The sequence below is a fragment of the Pristis pectinata genome, chromosome 37 (genome assembly GCF_009764475.1).
Source record: "Pristis pectinata isolate sPriPec2 chromosome 37, sPriPec2.1.pri, whole genome shotgun sequence".
In the NCBI taxonomy this organism is placed as follows: Eukaryota; Metazoa; Chordata; class Chondrichthyes; order Rhinopristiformes; family Pristidae; genus Pristis; species Pristis pectinata.
The window spans coordinates 5,116,091-5,136,184 of NC_067440.1; the positions used below are offsets into that span (position 1 = coordinate 5,116,091).

The following is a 20,094-nucleotide window of genomic DNA, read 5'->3' on the forward strand; positions in this document are numbered from 1 at the left end:
CCAGATAGGATGCTTTCTATGGTGCATCGATAAAAGTTGGTGAGTGTCAAAGAGGACATGCCAAATTTCTTCAGCCTCCTGAGGAAAGTAGAGGTGCTGGTGACACTTAACTGTAACACTTTATTCTGCATTCTGTTGCTGTTTTCCCTTGTACCTCCTCGACGTACTGATGTGGTGAAATGATCTGTATGGACGGCATGCAAAACCCCGGTACATGTGACAAAAGTAGACCAATTTGCATGATAAACATAAATAACGTAGACTTAAATTAACATAAATCATACATAACTTACACGACACAATAAACATAATGACACCAGTGCAGGTTGAGGGAGAGACAAAGAAATCCAGTGCGAGGTAGTGTTGGGGTTTCTCAGGTGGGTTCAGGAACGTGACGGCAGTGGGGAAGAAGCTGTTGTTGAACCTTCAGGTGTGGGTCTTCAGGCTCCTGTACCTCCTGCCTGATGGTAGCATCGAGAAGAGGGCACGGCCCAGGTGGTGGGGGTCCCTGATGATGGATGTCGCCTTCCTGAGACATCGCCTCTTGTAGATGTCCTCGGCAGTGGGACATCTACAGGAGGCGACGTCTCAGGGAGAGACAGAAGGTCGAGTTTATTGTCATGTGCACAAGTACGGTGAGGTACGGGTGCAATGAAACTCTTGCTTGCAGCAGCATCACAGGCACGTAGGTACAGACAACATGGTCTGAAGGACCAGGGCAGACACGAGGAGTCAAGTGACCTCTTCTTACCCCTGTAACGTTACATTAACCTCGCCTCTGTCTGAAGTAGCACAGAAACAGGCCCTTCGGCCCAACTGGTCCATGCCGACCATGATGCCTTGTCTGAGCTAGTCCCATCTGGCCCACCTTGTTCTGAAACCTTTCCCCCTGAATCTGGGTACCTTGACTTAGGGAAACAACCTCAGAGACGTGTATGCTTCAATAAGATGGACTCTGACCTCACGATCTACCTTGTTGTGACCTTGCACCTTATTGCATTGCACTTTCTCTGTAGCTGTGACACTTTACTCTGTACTGTTATTGTTTTTACCTGTACTACATCAATGCACTCTGTACTAACCCAACGTAACTGCACTGAGTAATGAATTGATCTGTACGATCGGTATGCAAGACAAGTTTTTCACTGTACCTCGGTACAAGTGACAATAATAAACCAATTCCAATACCAATGAGATCACCCCTTCTTTCTCTAAACTGTATGCAGTATCGGCACAACCTCTCTCCACACATATCTCCTTCAATCCCTGCATCAACCTCGTGAACCCTTCTTTGCACCTCCTCCAACACAAGAACATCCCACCTTAAATATGGAGACAAAACCGTCAGCAGTACTCCAGGTGCGGTCTCACCAGCCCCCTGCACAGTTACATTGAAACTTCACCCCCCCCCCCATTAATATCTGAGGTTCTGGCGGGGAGCTGTGAAGATCTGAGGCTCAGGCAGCTGAAGGCGTGACCATTGATGGTGGAGCAATGGGATTTGGGGATGGTTAGGAGGAGAAAGGGTTGTAGGTCTGGGGGAGATCACTGACAGGGAGAGGGCAAGGGATCTGAGAACTTCAAGTTATCCTCCAGACCTCCCAACACCCCTCTGCTCAGCTAAGGTGGCAGTTGAGTTCAGCTACAATAACCCTCCTCGGTCAAAGAACTTGGAGAGCACTTGAGAAGTACGCCACCTTGAGCGGCCCAGTGGCGCAGCGGGAAGAGCCGCCGCCTCACGGCTCCAGAGACCCGGGTTCGATCCCGACCTCCGGAGCTGTCGGTGTGGAGTTTGCACGTTCTCCCCGTGACCGCGTGGGTTTTACCCCGCGTCCTCCAGTTGCCTCCCACATCCCAACGACGTGGGGATCGGTGGGTTAATTGGCCGCCGGTGAGTGGGGGAATCTAAGGGCGCTTTCTCATCAAGTGGAGAGAACGAGTCACAGGTAAAGTTAACAAGGAACAGGATTGCTGTTCTGTGAGCTGGCAGAGATCCGATGGGCCAAGTGGCCCCTTGTATGTCGTGAGAAAATACGGCATAAATATGTTAAAGGAGGCAGCAAGGTGTGTGACCCCAGGGACTGATGGGTGAACCCAGGGGTTGACATGAGTAGCAGGTTGTTGGCCAGTTTCTTGTGCAGACACCCACTGGTTTCTCATCCAAGGCAGGCGTGCTTCACATCAGCCTCCTCCCAGCTCTTCAACCACAGACTGCATCGTGGAGACACAAGAGACTGCAGATGCTGGAGCAAGGCGCAAACTGCTGGGGGAACTCAGCGGGTCGGGCAGCATCTGTGGAGGGAAATGGACTGTCGACGTTTCGGGTCGAGACCCTTCATCTGAACTGACAAAGGGTCCAGATGAAGGGTCTCAATCTGAAACATCGACTGTCCATCTCCCTCCACAGATGCTACCCGACCCGCTGAGTTCCTCCAGCTTACAGACGGCATCGTAGCTGAGATGGATTGCCTCTTTAGCTGAGCAGTAGGGAGGGCAAACTCTTGTCAGTTCTCAAATGTCCGGGGTGCAGTGAGTGTTCACGTCTCCAGTACTGCTTCAGGGTCCCCGGTTCGATCCTGACCTCCGGCGCTGTGTGTGTGTGTGTGTGTGTGTGTGTGTGTGGAGTTTGCACGTTCTCCCTGTGACCGCGTGGGTTTCCCCCGGCTGCTCCGGTTCCCTCCCACGTCCCAACGACATGTGGCAGTCGGTGGGTTAATTGGCCGCTGTAAATTGCTCCCCCCCCCCCCCGCCCCAGTGTGTAGGAGAAGGGTAGAATCTTGGGGGGGGTGGTCAAAGTTGGTGGGAATGTGGGAGAGAGTGAGAGTGAGAGATTGCTCTGGGAGTTAGCATTGACTTGTTGGGCCAAATGGCATCAGGAAATCTTGTTAGTAATCTAAATGAGTTTTCTAGTCAAAGTCGAGTTTACTGTCACGTGCACGTCCGTGTGTGCACAGGTGCAGTGAAAAACTTACTTGCAGCCGCATCACAGGCGCACAGCATCAGATAAGCAGCATTCACAAGAAAAACATAAATTAAACAATTTTTACAAGAACACAATCAGAACAAAAAGAAAGTCCATTTTAAAGTGAGCTCGACAGTAGAGTCTTAGAGGGGGGAGTTGATGAGAATGTGGGAGAGAATAGGTTGCAGGGGAAATTCGTGGGGAATGGGATTGTGAGCAGCTGAGTGCCTTAAGCAAGTGTGGTAAGGAATGGGAAGGGTTTGCAAACTGATCTGTGACTGGCCGGCCCTCCAACACAGCCACAGTCGCCTTCCTGCTTCGTAATCTGAGTCACCCCTCGGTGGCGGGTGGGGGGGGGGGTGAGGAGGGTGGGCTGCAGGAAGTATCCATTAAGGAGCAGTCTCCCTTTGATAGCGCACACTTTCCTGGTGTTGTAAGGAAGTGGCGCAGCCTGCAATTAGCATCAAAGCACATCCTGTTTGTCTCCGTCAACCTGCTGTAATAGAAACCCCTTTTATTTGAGTAGAGATTGTCTGCCTCTAGTGTCTCTATGCTTCGCTGCCTGTGGCTCATCTTCACACGTTGTTTGTGGGAGGGTGTAAGGGGGATGTTTGTGCTTCTCTCTGGGGGATGTGTACATTCTGTTGAGGAGGGCTTGTTTCTTAGGGGGAAGGTGTACACATATCCTCGCGAGACCCGGTCTGTTTGCCTCGATCTCTCAGCCTGTGTCTTAGAAACATAGAAAACCTACAGCACAGTTCAGGCCCTTCATCCCACAAAGCTGTGCCGAACATGTCCCTACCTTAGAAATTACTAGGCTTACCCATAGCCCTCTATTTTTCTCAGCTTCATGTACCTATCCAAAAGACCCTATCGTATCCGCCTCCACCACCGTTGCCGGCAGCCCATTCCACACACTCACCACTCTCTGAGTAAAAAACTTACCCCTGGCATCTCCTCTGTACCTACTCCCCAGCACCTTAAACCTATGTCCTCTTGTGGCCACTATTTCAGCCCTGGGGAAAAGCCTCTGACTGTCTGCCTGATCAATCATCATCTTATACACCTCTATCAGGTCCCCCCTCGTCCTCCGTCGCTCCAGGGAGAAAAGGCCAATTTCCCTCAACCTGCTTTCATAAGGCATGCTCCCCAATCCAGGTCCCTGTAAATCTCCTCTGCACCCTCTCTATGGCCTGCACATCCTTCCTGCAGTGAGGTGACCAGAACTGAGCACAGTACTCCATGTGGGGTCTGACCAGGGTCCTATATAGCTGCAACAGTACCTCTCGGCTCCTAAATTCGATTCCCTGATTGATGAAGGACAATACATCGTATACACACCATACACCATATGCCTTCTTAACCAAAGAGTCAACCTGTGCAGTCTTGTTCAGGGGCCGTGTCATACATCGCAGAAACAGGCCCTTCGGCCCATCGTGTCCATGCCAACCTTCGCTCGTGCACCGACACGAATCCCGTCTGCCCGCAACACGTCCTGGCGGCCGAGTCTGCAGATGATGCCAAGTTAGGTGGAGGGGCAGGTAGTGTCACAGAGGCAGGGAGTCTGCAGGAGGACTGAGACAGGTTGGGAGAGTGGGGAAAGGAACGAGGGATGGGGTACAGCGCGGGGAAGTGTGGGGGTATGCACTTTGGTAGGAAGAATAAAGGTGTAGACTGTTTTCGAAATGGGGAGAGAATTCAGCAATCAGAGGCGCTAAGGGACTTGAAGGTCCAAGGTTAACTTGCAGGTTGAGTCGGTAGTAAGGAAGGCAAATGCAATGTTAGCATTCATTTCGAGAGGGCTCGAAAAGCAAGGACGTACTGCTGAGGTTTATAAGGTATTGGTGAGACCACATCTGGAATATTGTGGGTGATTTTGGGCTCCATATCTTAAGAAGGATGTGCTGGCCCTGGAGAGGGTCCAGAGGAAGTTCACAAGAATGATCCCAGAAATGAAAGGGTTAACGTATGAGGAGCATTTGATGTCTCTGGGCCTGTACTCGATGGAGTTCAGAAGGATGGGGGGGGGGGGGAATCTCATTGAAACCTCCCAGATACTGAAAGGCCTGGATAGAGTGGATGTGGAGAGGATGTTTCCATCAGTGGGAGAGTCCGGGATCACAGCCTCAGAATAAAGGGACGTCCCTTTAGAACTGAGATGAGGAGGAATTTCCTCAGCCAGAGGGCGGTGAATCCGTGGAATTGGTTGCCACAGAGGGCGGTGGAGGCCAAGTCATTGGGGGTATTTAAGGCGGAGAGCAAAAGGTTCCGGATTGGTGATGGGGGTTTAAGGGTTACGGGGAGAAGGCAGGAGAATGGGGTTGAGAAAAAAGCCAGCCACGGTTGAATGGTGGAGCACACTCGATGAGCTGAATGGCCTAACTCTTTTCCTGCATCTTCTGGTGTCCTTCTACGCCTTGCCTATTCAACTGTCTGTTCAAATGTCTCCTAAATATAGTGACTCTTAAATGTCTCCACCACGTCCACTGGCAGTGAGTTACAGATATCAACTATTCCCTGTGTGGAAAAAAGACCTTCCCTTAGACTCCTCTCATCTTAAACCAATGCCTTCCTGTTACTGATATCCCTACCATGGGAACAAGACGCTAACCATCTACTCTGTCTATAATTCTCATAATTTTATACGCCTCTGTAAGGTCACCGCTCATCCTCCTCCACTCCAGGGAAAACAGTCCCAGCCTGTCCAATCCTCCCCGTAACTAAAGTCAGTGAGGATAGGCAGCAATACCTCCGGCATGATTATTCTCAACGCTGGTGCCCCACAAGGCTGCGTCCTCAGCCCTCTACTCCCTACACACTCACGACTGCGTGGCCAGATTCTGCTCTAACTCCATCTACAAGTTTGCAGATGATACCACCGTAGTGGGCCGTATCTCAAACAACGATGAGTCAGGGTACAGGAAGGAAATAGAGAGCCTAGTGACATGGTGTCATGAGAACAACCCTGAATGTCAGCAAAACAAAAGAGCTGGTCATTGACTTCATGATAGGGGGCGGTGTACATGCACCTGTCTACATCAATGGTGCTGGGGTCGAGAGGGTTCGAGCTTCAGGTTCCTTGGAGTGAACGTCACCAACAGCCTGTCCTGTTCCAACCACGTAGGCGCCACGGCCAAGAAAGCTCACCAGCGCCTCTACTTCCTCAGGAGGCTAAAGAAATTTGGCACGTCCCCTTTGACACATTCATTTTTATCGATGCACCATAGAAAGCATCCTATCTGGATGCGTCATGGCTTGGTACGGCAACTGCTCTGCCCAGGACTGTAAGAAACTGCCGAGAGTTGTGGACACAGCCCAGCGCATCACGGACACCAGCCTCCCCTCCAAGGATTCTGTCTACATCTCTTGCTGCCTTGGTGAAGCAGCCGGCATAATCAAAGACCCCACCCACCCGGGTCATTCTCTCTTCTCTCCTCTTCCATCCGGTAGAAGATAAAGGAGCCTGAAGGCACGTACCACTAGGCTCAAGGACAGCTTCTACCCCACAGTGATAAGACTTTTGAACAGTTCCCTTATACGATGAGCTGGACTTGTTATGACCTTGCACCTTATTGTCTAGCTACAATGCACCTCCCTGTAGCTGTGACACTTTGTATTCTGTTATTGCTTTTACCCTGTACATTTCGGCTTGGTACGGCAACTGCTCTGCCCAGGACCGCAAGAAACTGCAGAGAGTTGTGGACACAGCCCAGCGCATCACGGACACCAGCCTCCCCTCCTTGGACTCTTGTCTTTGCCTCTCGTTGTCTTGGTGAAGCAGCCGGCATAATCAACGACCCCACCCACCCAGGACATTCTCTCTTCTCCATCAGGCAGAAGATACAAGAGCCTGAGGACACATACCACCAGGCTCAGGGACAGCTTCTACCCCACTGTGATAAGACTATTGAACGGTTCCCTTATACGATGAGATGGACTATGACCTCACGATCTACCTTGTTGTGACCTTGCACCTTATTGCACTGCACTTTCTCTGTAGCTGTGACACTTTATACTGTTATTGTTTTTGCCTGTACTACATCAATGCACTCTGTACTAACCCAATGTAACTGCACTGTGTGATGAATTGACCTGTACGATTGGTTTGTAAGACAAGTTTTTCACTGTACCTCAGTACAAGTGACAATAATAAACCAACACCAAGTCCTCCAATTCAGGTGACACCCTGGTGAATCCCCTCTGCAGTCTCTCCAGCGCAACCACAGAGTGTACACTGAACTGTACACTGAGGTAACACTGTTCACCAGGCGGTGAGTAACCATCGGTTGTAGAGCCTTAGAAGGTTTGCAGCTGATGGCCATGTCTGTCAGTGCGTATGTATGCCAGGCTGGCTGTGTTGTGCTGAGCTGCACTCAGGCTGACTGGGGGCTTCATCAGTGGTCGCCAGTTACCTGCTGTGCTGCAGCGGAGGGTGGAGGGAGAGGGGTTGCCATCTTAACCCACGCCTCGGTTATCAGACTCTTGAACAGACGTCTCATACACTTAAAGATGAACTCTAGATCTCCCAAGCTACCTCGTCGTGGCCCTTGCACTTTATTTGTCTGCCTGCACTGCATTTTCTCTGGAACTGTAACACTATTTTCTGCATTTTGGTTCTTTTTTCAGAATCAGGTTTATCGTCTCTGACATATGCCGTGAAATGTGTTGTTTTGCGACAGCAGTGCAGGGCAAGACATAAAAATTACTGTAAGTTACCAAAAGTAAAAGAGGAATAACGAGGGAGTGTTCATGGGTTCATGGACCGTTCAGGAATCTGATGGCGGAGGGGAAGAAGCTGTTCCTGAATCGTTGAGTGTGGGTCTTCAGGCTCCTGTACCTCCTCCCCAATGGCAGTAACGAGAAGAGGGGTGGCGCGGTAGCGTAGCGGTTAGCGCGATGCTATTACAGCGCCAGCGATCGGGTTTCGATTCCCGTTGCTGTCTGTAAGGAGTTTGTACGTTCTCCCTCTGTCTGCGTGGGTTTCCTCCGGGTGCTCCGGTTTCCTCCCACATTGCAAAGACGTACGAGTAGATTAATTTGGGTTTAAAAAAAAAACGGGCGGCGCGGACTTGTTGGGCCGGAAGGGCCTGTTACCACGCTGTAAATAAAATTTTAAAAAAAGAGGGCATGTCCCGGGTGGTGAGGGTCCTTAGTGATGGATGGCGCCTTCCTGAGGCACCACGATGTCCTCGATGGTGGGGAAGGTTGTGCCCGTGATGGAGCTGGCTGAGTCTACAACCCTCTGCAGCCTCTTGCGATGCTGTGCATTGGAGCCTCCGTACCAGGCGGTGATGCAGCCAGTCAGAATGCTCTCCACCGTACACCTGTAGAAATCTGCAAGAGTCTTTGGTGATGTACCGAAGCTCCTCAAACTCCTAACGAAGCGGAGCTGCTAGCATGCCATCTTCGTGACTGCATCAATGTGTTGGGCCCAGGGTAGATTCCTTTCGTACTGCCTAGATGTACAGAATGATCTGTATGGATGGCATTGCAAAGAAAAGCTCTTCACTGTATCTCAGTACATGTGACAATAATAAACCAATACCATTGAAACCCAGGAGACAGCCCTGATCTGGTTGAAAGGACAGAAGGCTGTAACAAGGCTAAATGGGGAATGTAAGCTTAACGTTCAGTTCTGGGCAACAGCTTGGGGAAGTGCTGGTATGATGGTGTGCAGAAATGCTTTGAGCCTTGCTCAATGTCCCCTGAATATTCCTGCACGTCTGGCCCCTTGGTTCTTCCGAAGAGGAACCTGGTATGTCTTGCGTCCTTCCCCACTCGAGGTCCCTGGTTAACAGAGCCAGCAGGGGACTCCCATGTGGCTTCCTCTTCCCCTGGGCCACGTTGCCAGCCTGTGTCCTGCCGGTAACCAGGAGGGCAGCCAGTTCTTCCCCTGCGACCAGGCTGGCGCCGTGAGGCACGCCGCAAACGTGCGCAGGCGAGGATCGCTCAGCGCAGCCCCCCCGGGCGTGGTGACCTCGCGGGGGGGGAGGGGCGCCTGGGACGAAGCGGGAGCCCGTGTAGGCTGTGGGAAGGAGTTGTCGGAGGTTTCAGTTGTGTTGTTCAAACCACAAAATGTCACAACGTGCTTGGTGGGCGTCAGTGGAGCCTTGCAGAGAGCTTTGAAATATTGTGCAAGAAAGAGCGCAAGATCCCACAAGCAGTAAGTGACTGTGCTGACAGTGTGTTAGCTGCTTTCTCTTTTGTTTCATGGTTACAACCCAGCGTTCCCTGAAGAACATTGCTCGACCTCGTAGAGTGGCTAGAGTCTTTGGGCCGAGCTTTCTCCTGCAGTGACTGCAGTTTGAGTGACAATCTTCTGTAATACTTATCCAATGGAAGATACCTTGGGTGGTTCCTGTTAAATAGCAACATCTTCAGACCCTTAGACAATAACTGTCAGACGCCCACAGCAGGCCAACTTAACCCCACAAAGGGTGGCTGTAAATTGGTTTATTATTGTCACATGTACCGAGGTACAGTGAAAGACTGTCTTGCATGCCATCCATACAGATCATTTCATTACAACAGTGTATTGAGGTAGTACAAGGGAAAAACAATAACAGAAAGCAGACTAAAGTGTTGCAGTTACAGAGAGAGTGCAGTGCAGGCAGACAATGGTGTGAAGAAATGCTTTGAGCCTTGCTCAATGTTCCCTGAATATTCCTGCACATCAAGACCCCTTGGTTCTTCCGAAGAGGAACCTCGTGTGTCTTGCGGCCTTCCCCACTCGAGGTCCCTGGTTAGGCGCGGGGCCATAACGAGGTAGATTGTGAGGTCAAGAGTCCAATTTATCGTTCAAGGGGACCGTCCAATAGTCTTATAGTGTTGTTGCCTCTCAGTTCCAGAGTCCAGGACTCATGTAAAGTCGAGTTTATTGTTTTATACACAAGGCCATGTGTGCACAGGTGCGATGAAAAACTTACTTGCAGCAGCATCACAGGCACACAGCATCAGAGGCACGACATTCACAAGAAAAACATAAATTAAACATAAATTATACACAATTGGAACAAAAAAAGTCCACTGTAGTACAAAGTGGTCCCAGTGGTGCTGTACTGAGACAGTGATTAGGGTTGTGCCGGTTGGTTCAAGAACCAAAGGGAAGTCGCTGTTCCTGAACCTGGTGGTGTGGGGACTTCAGGCTTCTGTACCTCCTGCCCGATGGGAGCTGTGTGAAGACGGCACGGCCCGGATGGTGGGGATCTTTGATGACGGATGTTGCCCTCTTGAGGCAGCGTCTCCTGTAGATACTCCTGATGGTGGGGAGGGATGTGCCCGTGATGCACTGGGCTGAGTCCACTGCTCTCTGCAGATTCCTACGTTCCTGCGCATTCGAATTGCTGTACCAGACCGTGATGTAACCAGTCACTTCCAACTCAGTCACGACCTCTGTCCGTGTCTCCGTGTGCGCGTGTGTCTCCGCGTGCGCGTGTGTGTGTCCGCGTGCGCGTGTGTGTGTGTGTGTGTGCGTGTGTCTGTGTGTGGGGTTTGCACCTTCTCCCTGTGACCACGTGGGTTTCCCCCGGGTGCTCCGGTCCCCTCTCACATCCCGACGACGTGCGGGGTCGGTGGGTTAATCGGCCGCTGTAAATTGCCCCCCTAGTGTGTGGGTGAGGGGTGGAATCTGGGGGAGGGGGTGTTGTTGATGGGAGGATAATGAGGGATCTGTACCACGGGCATAGGCCGAGCTCATGGCCCCATGAGAGAGAATCAGTGGTGAAAGATGGGAATAAGACACTCGTGGGACTGCTTTGTGAACTAACATTGACTTGATGGGCTGAATGGCCACATATGTCATGGAAACATAAAATTGAAAAAACCAGTCTGACCCAGGACCTTTATATTCCAAGGCTTTACAATTTAAATTCCCGGGAAGATCTGAGAACTGGGATTTCCTCCATTACCGTGGCTGCTTTTTATAACTTGTATATCTCTGCCCCCACCAAGGGATCTCCTTTCTCTCCCGGCCCCTCCCAATGGAGCCTTCCTGATCCGCCCAGCACTCTCCCCGGGCTGCGTGGCAGGCCCAGTATTTCATGTTGAAACTCATTGGCCAATCACACAGACTTTCCCTTGAGGTTGTTACTGAAAGGGAGGGGTGGGGGGGGCGGGGGGAAGGCTCACTGCTTCCCCTCCCACTCCATGTGTCCCCTCACCCCACCCCCAGTTCCCCCGGTGTCCTGGGCCAACGGTAGTCTGTCATGGACTCAAATGGCTGCTCTTTGTCGGACTGGACACCAGGACACAGGTGGGGTACTGTGGAGAGGGACGGGTGGTTCCAGTGAGGGTTTGATGCATATTGAGGCTGCTCTTGTTTCAGAGAGGGTCCTGCACATCACTGCCTCCCTCACCTGCCGCACCCTCACCACACCCTCCCCCGCCCACCCCACCCTCCCCCAAACTGTCCCCACTTCACCCTCAAACCGTCTCCACCCCAGCCCCACCCTGACCCCAGCCCCACCCAACCCTGACCACTCACACACGTTCTCTCCTCTGCATGTAATCAGTCTACACTCTCCACTGCTTGGTTTCTTGCTGAATATCTCCTTGCCTAGGCCCTCTGTCTCTCTCCCTGTCTCTCTCCCTCTCCCCTCCTCCCCTCCCCCTCTCTCCCCTCCCCCTCTCTGCCCTCCCCACTCCCCTTCCTCCCTCCCCACCTCTCCTCCCTCCCTCCCTCTCTCCAGCCCTCTCCTCTCTCCCCTTCCCTCTTTCCCCTCCCTCCCTCCCCCCTCTCCCCACTACCATCACACGCTCTCCCCCTCCCTCCCTCCCCTCCCCCTCCCTCCGTCACTGACCCTCCCCCCTCCCTCCCTCCGTCACTGACCCTCTCCTCCCCCTCCCTCCCCCCTCCCTCCCTCTGTCACGGACACTCTCCTCCCCCTCCCTCCCCTCCCTCCGTCACTGACCCTCTCCCCCTCCGTCACGGACACTCTCCTCCCCCTCCCTCCGTCACTGACCCTCTCCCCCTCCCTCCCTCCCTCCGTCACTGACCCTCTCCTCCCCCTCCCTCCCTCCCTCCGTCACTGACCCTCTCCCCCTCCCTCCCTCCGTCACTGACCCTCTCCCCCTCCCTCCCTCGGTCACTGACCCTCTCCTCCCCCTCCCTCCCTCCCTCCATCACTGACCCTCTCCTCCCCCTCCCTCCCTCTCTCCCCCCTCCCTCCCTCCCCTCCCTCCATCACTGACCCTTTCCCCCTCCCTCCGTCACTGACCCTCTCCTCCCCCTCCATCCCTCCCTCCGTCACTGACCCTCTCCTCCCCCTCCCTCCGTCACTGACCCTCTCCTCCCCCTCCCTCCGTCACTGACCCTCTCCTCCCCCTCCCTCCGTCACTGACCCTCTCCTCCCCCTCCCTCCCTCCCTCCGTCACTGACCCTCTCCTCCCCCTCCCTCCCCCCTCCCTCCCTCTGTCACGGACATTCTCCTTCCCCTCCCTCCCCTCCCTCCGTCACTGACCCTCTCCCCCTCCCTCCCTCCCTCCGTCACGGACACTCTCCTCCCCCTCCCTCCCTCCCTCCGTCACTGACCCTCTCCTCCCCCTCCCTCCCTCCTCCCTCCCTCTGTCACGGACCCTCTCCTCCCCCTCCCTCCCTCCCTCCGTCACTGACCCTCTCCTCCCCCTCCCTCCCTCCCTCCGTCACGGACACTCTCCCTGTGTCAGGGATCCTCGGGAAGCAGCTGATGGATATTAAAGGCCAGGCTCTACCTGCCGAGCACCGAGCCCCCGATGCCCGACATTACACAAACCCCCACCCCCCCACCACCCCCCGACACCCGTTCCTGACGGACGTCCATCTGCCCGCCGCCCTCCCAAACCCATGCTGATCCCGATCCACCGGGAGACGGGGCAGGGAACGGAAACTACTCTGTCTTGTCCCCGCAGTGAGCCTGCAGCCAGCGTTGTGGGGAGCAGGCTGTGGGAGAGGGAGATCTGCCTCCCCCCGAGGGTTTGGCCGGGTGTCTGCCGGACGCTGGGACCGTCCCTCACTCTGGGGGGGTTTCAGGGAACGGGAATGTCGCTCCGGAGTTCTGGCATCAGCGATCAGCTGCTTGTGGCTGTGAGCAGCTTGCTGTCGATCACTGCTCTGCTACCATTGTCTGCACTTCTTTATTCCCCTGCCTCGCTCCCTCGCTCGCTCCCTCCGCCCAGAGAGAAGACCCCCCCCGAAGAGGAGCGACCGGCAGGGAGGGGGGTCAGCTGTTGTCTCAGCAGTGGGTTACCGAGGGGCGAGAGGCTCCCTCCCATCTGCAGCCTGTGTCCTGGGGTCTGACCCTTGGACGAGCGACCGACGGGCTTCGGGGGTGAGTGGGGTCTGTCACCGGGGGGAGGAGGGGGTGCTGGGGAGCTGGGGGTCTGTCAGCGGGGGGAGGAGGGGTTGCTGGGGAGCTGGGGGTCTGTCAGCGGGGGGAGGAGGAGGTGCTGGGGAGCTAGGGGTCTGTCAGCGGGGGGAGGAGGGGTTGCTGGGGAGCTGGGGGTCTGTCAGCGGGGGGAGGAGGGAGTGCTGGGGAGCTGGGGGTCTGTCAGCGGGGGGAGGAGGGGCTGCTGGGGAGCTGGGGGTCTGTCAGCGGGGGGAGGAGGGGGTGCTGGTGCTGGGGGTCTGTCACTGTGGTCCCTCCTCCCGTCCCTCCTCCTCTCCTCCTCCCCTCGTCCCTCCACTCTCCTCTCCTCCTCCCTCCCTCCTCCCCTGGTCCCTCCTCCCCTTGTCTCCCCCCTTCCTCATCCCTCCCCATCCCCCTCACCGGCGTCTGCCTCCCCATTGCCCCTTCTCCCTCCTCCCCTCTCTTTGCTTCTTGCCCCCCATCCCTCCTCTCCTTCCCCCTCATCCCCTCGCTCCCCCCCCCCCGCCACGTCCCTCCCTCCCTTCACCCTCCCTTTCCATCCCTTCCAGTTTGCCCCGGTTTTGGGTTGGACTTTCAGTGGGGGGGGGGGGGGGTGGGACACCACCCTGTGGGGCTGTGCAGGGGTCCTCAGGGTGGGACGCTACACTGCGGACCTGTGTCCGCTCCGGTTTCTGGCTCTTTGCTTGTGGGACGGTGCTGGGGAGCGCTCGTGTGTTACTCCGCACCACTTCACAGCATGAACAACAACCTGGGCTTTGGGTGGTGCCTGCCGACATTGGGACGTGTCTCGGGGGGACTTCATTGGCCGGAGTCTGGTGATGTTACTGGTCAGGGAGAGGTGGGTCAACTTGTCCAGGTTGACTGAAGGAGAGTTCCTTCCTTCACACCGCTCCTCCCACTGTATCCAAGCAACACCCTCCCCCCAACTGACCTCAGCTCACTTCCCCAGTGACTACTGTTCATCACCCTGCAATGGTAAGCTCATACAGCACAGAAACAGGCCCTTCGGCCCACTGAGTCTGTGCCAGCCATGATGCCCATCCAAGCTAATCCCATCTGCCTGCAGTGAGCCACATCACTGTGTTCCCGGCCTGTCTGTCTAAATGCCTCTTTAAACAGCCTTATTGTGCCTGCTTCCACTGCCTCCCTCCACCACCTGTGTATAAAATCACGAGGGGCGTCGATAGGGTGAATGCGCACAGTCCTTTCCCCAGGGCTGGGGAATCAAGAACCAGAGGGCGCAGGTTTGAGGTGTGAGAGGGGAGAGATTTAATAGGAACCTGAGGGGCAACTTTTACACCCAGAGGGTGGTCTGTATGTGGAACGAGCTGCCAGAGGTTGAGGCAGGTACAGTAACAACATAAAAGCTACTCGGAGAGGAAAGGTTTAGAGGGATATGGGGCAAATGTGGGCAGATGGGACTGGCTTTGATGGGAATCTTGGTCGGCATGGACCGGTTGGGCCGAAGGGCCTGTTTCTGTGCTGTATGAGTCTACAATCTCCCTTGGCACAAACCACTCTTTTGCCTTGTAAATAACTCTTATCCCTTTGTATTCTCCACACATTCTATCAACTACCCCCCCCCCCCCAGATTCTACCCCCTCACCCACACACTAGGGTGGCAATTAACCTACCGACCCTGCAGGTCGTGGGAGGGATACGGAGCACCCGGGGGAAACCCACAAAGTCAGAGGGAGAACGTGCAAACTCCACACACACACACGCACAGCGCCGGAGGTCGGGATCGAACCCGGGTCTCTGGGGCTGGGAGGCAGCGGTTTTACCCGCTGCGCCAACTGTGCAGTTGGTTCTGCAGGCCAGTTAGGGATGGGTTATAAACGCCATTCCTACCCCTGTCCTGTGAATGAATACCTCGCTGAAGTGAGTAGGAGGTTAGCCAACGAAGTTGGGTTTGTTGTGGTGAAATGGAGGAGGAGATTGCTGACATCTGAAGCCAGGGTCTGTCTGTGGTCGAGCAGCAAAGTGGGGCAGGTTGTGATGAATCGGGGCCAATACACAGGAAAGGAATGTCTCTGCTCAGAATGGATCTGTGGGATTTTTATAACCCCCTACGCAGGGCTGAGGGCAGCGGATTGACAGCCCCTCCAAAGGCACTGCCTCTGACAGTGTAGCACTCCCGCTGTCCTGCCTGGGAGCCAGAACCAAGCCCCCAGGATTGGCCAACTCGCTAATGAGACTGCAGGAGTTTGCAGATTGCAAATTGGTTTATTATTGTCACACGTACTGAGGTACAGTGATAAACTTTGTTTTGCATGCCTTCCATACAGATCATTTCACCACATTGGTATGTTGAGGTAGTACAAGGGAAAACAATAACAGAATGCAGAGTAAGGCATTACAGTTACAGAGGAAGTGCAGGCAGACAATAAGGTGCACAGGCCACGATGAGGTAGATTGTCAGGTCAAGAGTTCATTTTTAATGTACAAGAGGTCCATTCCAGAGTCTTATAACAGCGGGACAGAAGCTGTCCTTGAGCCTGGTTGTATGTGCTCTCAAGCTTTTGTATCTTGGGGGGTGGTGGGGGCGAGAAGAGAGTGACCGGGGTGGGAGGGGTCCGTGATTTTGTTGGCTGCTTTCCCGAGGTGGCGGGAAGTGTAGACGGAGTGAATGGAGGGGAGGCTGGTTTGCGCGATGGACTGGGCTGTGTCCACAACTCTCCGCAATTTCTTGCACACTTAGGCAGAGCAGTTGCTGGACCAATGGTATTCTTTCTGTGGTGTATCTATGACTGTTGTTGAGGATCGACGGGGACATGCTGAATTTTGTTTAACCTTCTGAGGAAGTAAAGGCTCTGGTGAGCTTTCTTGGTCTATGTGGTTGGACCAGGACAGGCTCTTGGTGGTGTTTACACCAAAAACTTGAAGCTCTCAACACACTCGACCTCAGCACCACTGATACAGACACAGGCGTGTACTCTGCCCCGCTTCCTGAAGTCAATGACCATCTCTTGTTTTGCTGACTTTGAGGGATTGTTGTCTTGACATCATGTCAGGCAGCATCTGTGAAGGGAGAAACAGAAGCTAACAACCAGGCTATTGACCTGTCATCAGTATTGGTTTATTATTGTCATTTGTACCGAGGTACAGTGAAAAACTTGTCTTGCATACCGATCGTACAGGGCAATTCATTACACAGTGCAGATACATTGAGTTAGTACGGAGTGCATTGAGGTAGTACAGGTAAAAACAATGACAGTACAGAGCAAAGTGTCACAGCTACAGAGAAAGTGCAGTGCAATAAGGTGCAAGGTCACAACCATAGAACAGTGCAGCACAATACAGGCCCTTCGGCCCACCATGTCGTGCCGACCTTCGAACCACACCTAAGACTATCTAACCCCTTCCTCCCACAAACACAAGGTAGATCATGAGGTATTGTCTCAAAGGTGAGGAAGCATCGCTCATTGGGATAACTTCAGAATCAGAATCAGTTTTATTATCACTGGGATATGTCATGAAATGTGTTGTTTTGCAGCAGTACAGTGCAACACATAAAGACATAAACATTACTATAAGTCACAAAAATAAATAAAATGGTGCAGAATTCCAAAGCTTCCTCAGTGAGTTACAAAGTGAGGGAAAGGAGGTGGTCGGAGAGGGGGGACGGCTACGGAAGCGAATGGGCAGGAGTATTACTGTAGAAGAGACGGGGAGTTTTGATCAGGTGTTACAGATGTAAGATTGATAAGCAGAATTACATTGTGACGAAGAGCAGAGTCACCCAGAAAGTGACTGTGATGTAGGGGGCGGTGTGCTGGTTGGAGGGTGTTGCTTAGAGGCAGTTACGGTGAGCTGGAGCAGGGGGCAAGACAAGAGGAGGAGGGCCAGTGATGGAGGGGCAGGGTGTGCACACACCCCTTACCTCCTGCTGGATCCGATCCCGTTTCTTACCCCGATCCGAGTGGAGATCCCCAGAAATGACTTCACCCCCCGTTCCTGTGCTGTACTGCTCTTGTGTTCCGTGCACGCTTGTGAGTCAATTAATTAGCCGAATCTGGAACACAACCTATTGATAACGACCTGACTTGCGTCTGATGGGGTCTGTTGGGTTCAGGATGGGTTGTCAAAACAAAAATGGAAGGCCCTCTCGTTCGATTTTCCTCAGCCATGGACGGCTCAGTTTTTAAGATTTTAATTTTATACCTGAGGGAAGTCCAAATGTTAAAGCCGTCTTCATGTCCCCTTGAGAAGGGAATGCTTTCCTTACCCAGTGATCCAAACCCACTGCCGCTCGGTTTGGACCAGGAGGGGGACACACCCCCTCGAGTCGAGTCTGCCAACCAATAGGATCTATTGTCACCTCAATACGTCCTCTTATTCGATGCCCTCTTCTTGTTACGACCATCGGGGAGGAGGTACTGGAGCCTGAAGACCCCCACTCAACGTTTCAGGAACAGCTTCTTCCCCTCTGCCATCAGATTTCTGAACGGTCCATGAAAACTCCCTCATTATTCCTATTTTTTGTGCCACTAATTTATTTTATAATTTGGCATTGGAATTGGTTTATTATTGTCACTCGTACCGAGGTACAGTGAAAAACTTGTCTTGCATATCGTTCGAACAGGTCAATTCATTACACAGTGCAGTTACATTGAGTTAGAACAGAGTGCACTGAGGTAGTACAGGGTAAAAACAATAACAGAGTACAGGGTAAAGTGTCACAGCTACAGGGAAGTGCATTGCAGGCAGACAATAAGGTGCAAGGTCACAACAATGTAGATTGTGAGGTCAAGAGTCCATCTCATCGTATAAGGGAACCGTTCAATAGTCTTATCACTGTGGGGTAGAAGCTGTCCTTGAGCCTGGTGGTACGTGCCCTCAGTCTCCTGTATCTTCTACCTGATGGGAGAGGGGAGAAGAGAGAATGATCCGGGTGGGTGGGGTCTTTGATTATGCTGGCTGCTTCACCAGGGCAGCAAGAGGTAAAGAGTCCACGGAGGGGAGGCTGGTTTCTGTGATGCGCTGGGCTGTGTCCACAACTCTCTGCAGTTTCTTGCGGCCCTGGGCAGAGCAGTTACTGTACCAAGCCGTGATACATCCAGATAGGATGCTTTCTATGGTGCATGGATAAAAGTTGGTGAGCGTCAAAGGGGACATGCCAGATTTCTATAGCCTCCTGAGGAAGTAGAGGCGCTGGTGAGTTTTCTTGGCCGTGGCATCTACGTGGTTGGACCAGGACAGGCTACTGGTGATGGTACTTTGTAATAATGTTTATGTCTGCACTGTACTGCTGCCACAAAACAACAAATTTCACGACATATAAGTCAGTGATAACAAACCTGATTCTGATTCAATTCTGTGTCCCTCCTCGGTGACTTTACACCCCTTTATTGTTCTATCTACCTCTTGCCTTAAAAATATTCAAAGCCTCCCATGAGAAGAAGAGTTGTAAAGACTCACAAACTGCTGAGAAATAGTTTTGCCTCATTAAATGGGTGACTGTTATTTTTAACCACCGACCCCATGTGGTTAACTCATAACTGCCTGTGATATGGTTTGGGCAATATATCGCCGGCTTTACCAGTGATGCTTGTAGCCCCAGGAAAATTAATTGGCTGCAGTGCTTTAGATAATTAAATTATCTGATTTTCACACCCACTCCCTTCGTTAATTGATGTGATGTGAACAGATCAGAATTGTATTTAACAAGCCTGCTGGTGAGACCGTTATCTCTGTTTAAGTCTATCGGGGGCGGGGGGGGTGGAGGTGAGAGAGGGGCAAGGCGAGTGGGACTCAAGAGGATGACAGAGCCTCGACCCGAAACGTCGACTATCCCTTTGCCTCCACAGATGCTGCCTCATCCCCCCCAGCAGCTTGTTTCTACAACAGAACCGTATTAGAAACAAACTGCTGGAGGAACTCAGTAGGTTAGGCAGCATCTGCGGAGGGAAACGGGCAATCCCCACCACCCCCAACTTGCTGCAGATGTGGCTCCAGATTCTGGCATCTGCAATCTCTTAAACAGAGCCGGTAAGTACGTTGTTCTGTTGTGCTGGGCCTGTGAGAGTTTAGAAGAATGGGGGGCAACCTTATCGAAACACGTAAGGTCAGAATCAGATTTACTGTCACCTACATATGTCGTGATATGTGTTTTGCAGCAGCAGTACAGTGCAAAGACATTAAATTACAAAATAAATAAATAGAGCAAACAAAAAGGAATAACGAGGTTGGGTTCATGGACTGTTCAGAAATCTGATGGCGGAGGGGAAGAAGCTGTTCCTGAATCATTGAGTGTGGGTCTTCAGGTTCCTGTACCTCCTCCCCAATGGTAGTAACGAGAAGAGGGCATGTCCCGGGTGGTGAGGGTCCTCAGTGAGGGATGCTGCCTTCTCGAGGCACCGCCTCTTGAAGATAAGATATCTTGGTTAGTCACACGTGCATTGAAACACACAGTGAAATGCATCTTTTTGCGCAGAGTGTTCTAGAGGCAGCCCGCAAGTGTCGCCGTGCTTCCGGCGCCAACATAGCACGCCCACAACTCCCTAACCCGTACGTCTTTGGAATGTGGGAGGAAACCGGAGCACCCGGAGGAAACCCACGCAGACACAGGGAGAACGTACGAACTCCTTACAGACAGCGGCCGGAATTGAATCCAGGTCGCTGGCGCTGTAATAGTGTTACGCTAACCGCTACAACCACACTACCATGTCCTCGATGTGGGGAGGGTTGTGCCCGTGATGGAGCTGGCTGAGTCCTGAGTGGACATGACAGTGTAGGTGTGGAGACTCGTGGGAGAGTCTGGAACGAGGGGATACAGTTACAGGATAA

The 20,094-nt window shown here is 53.0% G+C and overlaps 1 protein-coding gene across 4 annotated transcripts in view; it reads left to right on the forward strand.

Moving 5' to 3' along the window:
• LOC127586586 (lysine-specific demethylase 6B-like) overlaps positions 1 to 20,094 on the forward strand; it is a 213,194-nt gene that overhangs the window by 38,712 nt on the left and 154,388 nt on the right. Inside the window, exon 1 of one of the 4 annotated variants that reach the window (XM_052044661.1) lies at positions 9,014 to 9,125. The exons of 2 other annotated variants lie outside the window; for them this stretch is intronic. The gene's annotated coding sequence lies outside the window, so the exon portion shown is untranslated. Of the gene's footprint in view, positions 1 to 9,013; positions 9,126 to 13,179; positions 13,267 to 20,094 lie in introns of those variants that run through there. One more of the 4 variants, XM_052044659.1, reaches the window with a different exon arrangement.